The sequence below is a fragment of the Convolutriloba macropyga genome, chromosome 3 (assembly GCF_964194025.1).
Source record: "Convolutriloba macropyga chromosome 3, txConMacr16.3, whole genome shotgun sequence".
NCBI classification, from domain to species: Eukaryota; Metazoa; Xenacoelomorpha; order Acoela; family Convolutidae; genus Convolutriloba; species Convolutriloba macropyga.
Genome location: NC_134470.1, coordinates 67,891,104 through 67,898,736, shown reverse-complemented (window position 1 = coordinate 67,898,736; position 7,633 = coordinate 67,891,104).

The window sequence follows — 7,633 nt, the reverse complement described above, 5'->3', positions numbered from 1 at the left end:
CGCCATATGCAAGATGTAAGAGCGTACGTAATTCAAATTTAATCAATTTTTGAGAAAATTCGAAAGTGAGGCAAAAGTGTAGTTCTTAATGCTTTGGGCTCTCAAACTTGGGCTCTCTTCGAAACTGCAATAGTAGTTTCATACAGTATTTCTATCTCTAAAATTTTAAAGTTTGATTTTCGTTACAATTATGATATTTCTTATTTAAACTTTTGAATAATAACTTAACTTAACTATTAATGTTTTGAGAAATAGCAAAAACAATGATTTTGTCCTGGTATATTGATCATGGTTAATTCATCCAAAATGAACTTTAAGTTGATAAGATTATTCTGTAATTTCGTTCCCTTATTTTAATTTGCTTACTTTTTCTTTTAAAAAATACTTCAGAAGAAAAATCGGAAGACGACATACCTTTATGGAAAGTGAAGAGTTGAAATCGCTGACTGTAAATGTCAATACCTTGGCGTGACAGAAGCAGCGTAATTAAATCACAAATGAGTAAAAAGCGTTTTTTCAAATGATAATTACCTTTCCTGAAAAACTGAAAGGGGCTAATGTCAGATTTACTTAGCTATGAAATGGATTTGGCGTAAACCGACAATACATTAATGCAAGAAGAACAACTTGTGTATGGTGAAATATTTCCCCCAGGTAGAGTGAGTGCGTTTTATTTAGTTGTTTACTTTCATAAACAGTGTTGCTATTTTGAAACTTCCGCTCTGTTAAAACATTTCAAGCCTGCTTTAAATGTAATACAAATCTTAGGATAAAGGACTGAAGTGCGTATATAAACAGAGCAACAAGACAACGTTGTAATAAAATCATATTTAATCGCCATGTGTTTATGTGTATGTCTTCGCAAGGTATTTTCACTTTCTCGGGAAAGAATTATTGGTTATTGAAGTTAAAATCATTTCCTATTCCCAACAAATGGTTGTTGTTTAGCTTTCATGCCATTTCTTTTAGTCAAACGCAAATACTGCGTAATTTTCCATTTAAAATTTCCATTTCTTTTCAAATTGCAGTACAGTGAATTTGGGAAAGTAATTTTATGCAGGAAATTTGAATTTGCTAGTTCAAAGAAAATACATGTTTAGCCGCTTTCTATCATTGCTTGAGGAGTCGTGTATTTGTAAGAAAAAAACACTGCTGCAGCGGCAAATATAAGTCTGAAGAATTTTGCAGTTAATGGCGCAATTTTCAGGTACGCATCATTGATACAGCCCCTTTTTATTGCTTTGTAGTCTGACAAATAATCCCGACAGAGTAGGAGGGGAAAGGATGAAAGCAAAAATATATTGGATTCAAGAGTGGGGTGCTTTTGGTGTACCAAATTGCCAGCCTAAATTTTGGCAACCATCGGCAGACGATCTTTGTAAACTGTTCAGTACTTTATATATGATCTCTGTTCATCACATTTAAATAGTATTAATCTGGAGTGTTACTGTCGTCAAAGGAACTAAACCGAAAGAACGTGAAAATTTTCATTTAAATTTGCAAAATTTTTGCGACATCTTTCAAAACCTTTAGAAAATTATGCAACATTACAACATAACTACCGACGTTTGAAACAAAGGGTGATGTCAAACGATGGTTTTCCAAAAAAATGGTTATATAACATTTTGTTCAGTGCCAAAAACCGTGCCAAAACGCCCTGTAAAATGAAATGAGTTCCTAATGCTTGTTCACTAGGCTAATTATAAAGAGATCTGTTATTTTTGCAAGTTACTATTCAGACTTCCAATTCTTATGATCATAAGCTAAACAAAAACTGTTTTTTGGTCAAATTAATTTCAGTGACTTTATGTGTATGCAAGCTGAGATCTCCAACCAATTATCATCAGACAATCTGGCTTCTTGCATCTCAGATACTGGGGGTCCGGTATTTTCTGGGAAACAAAATCTTGGGCCATGGGCCCGATCACAGCCAGTTCCATTAGATTTCTGTTGGGAAACCACGGCCACGTATAACCTGGATCCGGTAGGAGAAGCACCACATTGCTCCTTAAGTAGGGCAGCGAGCTAAGGTTGTGTGCCATTTCCTTGTCAGCAATCATGCGCGTCTGGCTCTACTCTGTCAGCAATCCAATTGGGTCTGGCACTTAGAACTGCCCCGTATGTCCGCAGCCCGAAAAGCAATGGGATTGTTGATCCATGACCCAAGGTTGATGAATTTAGAACTTTACAGAAGCTAACTAGCTGATGAAAATTAGCGCTCAGAAATGTTGGTGATGGTATGGAAGATGCACTTAGTGCATTACTTCTTGATATCCAGCTGGTAAACATTCTGAACTTAATTAGGAACTAAGTGAACGGTTACAAGACAAAAATGTCATAAAAATTCAAAAAGATCAGAATTTACGAGAAAGGTTTACCATTCATCCAACTGAATATGAAAACTTTAATATCTATAATATAATTAGTTAATCACCATCGGTAGTTGCTTGTAAAGCCCTTCTTGTACACGGCAGAATTGCGTCCATTCGTCCTTATAGTGAGTGACATTAAGGATTTTAGTTCGTTTCAATTTGTTTCGCATTGTGCCAATTCTTCGATAAAAAGATTATCGGCGCCAGTTCAATGGTAAGCTTGCTAATAAAAAATGAGAACTAATTCATCAGTGGTCATAGAAAAAAATACAAAACACAGAGAAAGCACAAAAAAAACCATAACAGCTGGAAGGGTGAGCTGGTACGTGAACTGAAGAAACAGAATAGCCTCTGCCCTGCGGTGAGCTTGCTAAGATATTGATTAAAATCTAGCTCTCATTTTTTTGAATAAAAGACAGCTGGTAGCCTTAGAATATTGTTGGAGGACATCAAAAACACTCTTCTGTAACGGCCGCACACCTGACGGAAAAAAAAGTTGAACTATATATGAACACAAAATAGATACTTGAGCACCAAAAAAAATTAATGATTCATCCGAACTTATTTGGAAAACTAAAGAACTGCCCCGTATAAGATTTTAACGCTCATACACTTTTTTCTATGAAAATAAATAGATCAGAATAAAAATTTATTTTTATCAGCGTGATTTGACCCTTCATTTCGACTAACAAGAAGCCAGTTCCACAAAACATTGATAGATAGTTTTTCAATATTGCAATATTCATTAATTCGGAATTTGCAATATTCTATTTTTGCTGTTGGCTTTGACAACTTTGAACAAGGAACGGAAGTAAACAGGAAGTTTATCGATCAGAAAGGAGGCAATACATAATTGGTCAAATTATGAACTCAAATCAATGAATGACAAGCAGCTAGTGTAAACCATTTAGGAGCTCAGTGATCAGTCAATCTTGGGTAAATTAACGTTTTTTACTAACCGATGTCTCCTTTTGAAATTATGAAATTATTGAATCGATAAACAATGGTCTCATATGATAGAAGGAACATCTCAAAAGATAGTAAATTTCAAAAAAATCGCTGCCCGGTCGAGCTTTTTGGGTAAAGTTTTGTAGGAAATGCGGTGAATTTGTGTAAGAAATGCGGTGATTGCGGTGAATGTGGTGAAAATAAATATTTCACCGCATTTCACCGCATTTCACCGCATTTCTTACAAAAATTCACCGCAAAATTCACTGCAATTCTTACAAAAATTCACCGCATCGACTTTTGTGGCAATTTAATGTAAGAAATGCGATGAAAGCAGCGAATGCGGTGAAAAAATACTTCACCACATTTCACCGGATTTCTTACAAAAATTCACCGCATATGATTTCCAAAGTTTACTCAATCTTATTTAAATTCTCAAGAAATTTTAAAGATTTAAGTGATAGTTGGCGCAGTGGACTCAGCAGTTGAAGGCATGCCGGAGGTCAGAGGTTCGAACCCGTGTGGGGATGATTCTTTTTTGTAAGAATACTGAGAACGCGGTGAAAATGAAAAGCTCACCGCGATTCATCGCATTCATCGCAAAAAGATGTAAGAAATACGCGGTGAAAATTATTTTTTTTCCACTGCATTTCACCTCATTTCTTACAAAAAATCACCGTCAAACCTCGCTCCGGGTAAGAAGAAAAGCATTTTCGGTAGCGTTATTTAATTACCTCATTCTTAAGGTTGCCATGCTTTCACACTTCACACAAAACAACAAAATTTTTTTTATTCAGCTTCAACTTCTACTTGTCGTGTGAGTAATATACAGATTCAAATCCTGGGGAAAATTCCTAAGAAGGTTTTTAATTCTGATGTGGTAGGGATTTTATTCGCTTGATCTCAATTACCACACTCGAGCTACACCATTATTATTTTAGCGACCCTAATTAAATGCTAGAATGAGTCTCACTATTTGCTCACGTTGTCCTTTTCTAATTTCCAAACCTATGTGTTATTTGCTAGAAATAAAATCGATTATATAAAAAGATTAATTGAGAAACAGATAGGAAGGATAGAGCACAATTGGGGTAATTCCTACGATGAAAATATGGTGGGGTATCTAATCAACAAATTAAATCCATCTTACTGCTGGATGTAAATATAACTTATTATAAATTCGGCAGACTTACAATTGCTGCGATATTTTACGCTTAGCGGAGGAGTAGAGTTTTTGCTCTTAGAGCAGAGAGAGAGAGAGAGATAGAGAGAGAGAGAGACAGAGAAAAAATCGCCCCAGAAGGAAGCGGCCTAAGTTGCGCTGGTTGAGTTGAGAAATTTATTTCCTTCAACAGCAATCTCTAGGCTCGTGCATGTTTAAACTTGAGTCAACACGACTAAAAATTTACGAGGCTTATGACTTTTTCCGAATTAATTCCTAGGTCATTCGTTGAGCCGACTCTTATTCGTCTTTAGTCATATATTCGTTTCAGACTTGCTGCTGTGAAGAGCGGCCTGGATAGCTTCAGTATCCTTCACTTAGTACGCGTATTAATAGCGTCAGTGAATCAGCCACAATAGCCTCTTCAATAGTGTATTGAATAATACGCAGCAGTATTTGGTCATGAATAATGTATCCTTTCACTCAACGCATTTCACGCAGCATAGCTCTCTCTTAATTTTCCGTCACTTTAGACTACGTCTTAAGTGTTCACAAAATCGACGGTTATATAATTATAAAGACTCTGAAGTATCAGTAATTGCGGCGGCAATTATCCAATTAGCAATACTACAGCTCACCCCGGTTTAAAGAAGAGAAAAATTGTGCCCACCCTTATAAAGTTTTCATTTAAAGTAGAAAGAAAACAAACTTTCTCGTTGCAAAGGTTTATGTAAAACAATATGATAGACAATTTTATAGGAATGTTTACAATTACTGCTTATTTCTGAGACAAATATGTGCACATGTCATCAAACAAATTTGTTACAAAGGTAGTACATGACAAAGTTTTTGTTTTGCAAAGTTAGAGGTACAAAAAGTACAAAGTAATAGTTACATACGAATTAGTTACGTGTTTAGCAAATGAGAAGAGCTTTGGGATTAATTTAATACAAACACATAGATACAGAAATTTATATTACATAATTGTTTTAATCACCTAGGTTGCATCTTCTCCGTCTCATCTCTGGTAATTAAAGATTTTTGGAAAGGCAGCGAGGGATTCGAAGGGGAAGGTTGTTCGAATTTGAAGGGTTTTATTGACGACATCGTATGTTAGTTCGTTTACGTTGCGAGATCGAAGTCTTCATTCGTTCAATGTTTGCACTAAGGAAAATTTTGTATTGACCGGTTATAAATCGGTTGGTAACGAATTTTTTTCCTCAGTGAAAACGTTCTGTATAATTGTGGTATCGTCAAAGAGCTACTCGTAGTATTCAAGTTTTGCTTTATAATCTAACAAGGTGAAAAATTTCGGAATTTCGTTAAGGAATAACATCTCTCTTTCGAATTGCATCTCGAGCCGTATGGGTTTGAGGGGGAAAGTGTTGCCATTTGGCAGTCCATCATTGAGAAGTCGTTTTTGACTAGAGATCGAAACATTACTTTAAGACTGCTGATGTCGATGTTCTCTTTGCTGATCTAGTGGTTGTTTTTGATGAAGAGGCTCAGGATTTGGTCGATGTACACAGTGGTGAGTGTTTTGGTGCTGTTTTCGCTCGCTGTTTGTTTTTGTGGCCACGTTGATGTGGATATATCGCTCTCGGGTTTTTGGAGAGTGGTGGCAGATCACTCATCCAATTTGTAATGGGGTCATATTACTCCTCTGGCAGTGTGGAGGTTGTGTTGTCGCAGGCTCTTTTCGATATCTTGTCAAACAAAAACATAAATATACTTACAAATAAAGGTTTTCAACGAGATCTAACTGTGTTAAAAAGAAAACAATCGTACTTTTTAAAGTACCAACTAAAACATACACTTGAAATACAGGAATACGATCACACTTTATGTGCAGAGTCAACTTTGCGAAGCTCCCACCGGGGTTAAAGAAGGAAAAAATCAACGAAAAAGAAAATTGGAAAGCAATCTCCGATCTAAAACCGGAACATCCAATTAATCAAAAAACTATTTTTTTAAGAGTTTTGAATCAGATTGTGTCAGATTTAACTGACTAAAATTGGGTTTTGAATCTCGTGGTTGCCCTCCGTGCGACGATTCAAGCAGCTGGGTTTTTTGTGTTGCAGTATATAACTGCTTGTGTTGAAGCGTTGTTAGAGGAGGAGAAGAAAGAGGAATTCTATAAGGAGGCCAACAGAAAGGGTGATGATGAAGAGGAGAAGAAAAAAATCGGGATATAAATGGGGTGCATCGGTCAAGAACTCTCTGACAAAATGTCGTGGGGGTTAATCTTTTTCAAGCAGATGGGGCAATTGTTCTTATCTTTCGCACCAGGAACACACGCAAATGTCCAAGGTTCTGGTGACACTTTATGCGAGGGTGAGTCGAGGAGGTGACACATTTCATTTTTAGGCAAAAACCATTAGGCAAAAAATTTGCCGAAAAAGACCAGGTTTACAGTAATTGCTTCAAATTTCTCTTGTGAGAAAATAAACATAATTATTCAGTCTAAATTTGGTCTCATGAAAGTGGATGAATTTAAGCATAAAAATTAATTTAATTTTGCTAAACTCTAGCACTTGGCCGAATTAAATTTTTTCACTTATGTTAAAATTGTTGTCTTTTTTCAATGTTTCATTTTTTTACACTCTTCCACTCCCTTCCACGTTACATATAGAAAAGTGGTAGCATTACACCCTAATGAAAACCCTTATTACATCAATGACATAGATTTTGCACTCATTTGCCGTTTTACAAGTACAAGAAATAGTAATTGCTTAAACTACACTTTAGTGCTACAGTAATGATATGATTTCTAAAAGATCAAAATTTACTTTTTTGATTGATTATATTAATTTTTGATGCTCTCTTATGTTTTGACTACTCTTAACAGGAAGTAATTATTTTGCTGAATAGAGAAATTTGCGTTGAAATTGATTAAATCTGATGAAATCTCGAACGCAAATACTGAATTTTTGCCATTAAGTTAGACCCTAGGTGGTTCTTTTCACAGCCTTAAGTTATAAAGAGCTAGGGCTACTTATTTCTACAAGCGAAGTAGGCTTGCCTATATCTCTCAGACTAACCGACTCGGTAAAACACTGAAGGTATATTTAAATTATAACGGTGACTATAAAGAGTAACAAGGGAGTCAGAGAAACGCACATAGTGCAACTATTCTAATTGACTGAATATA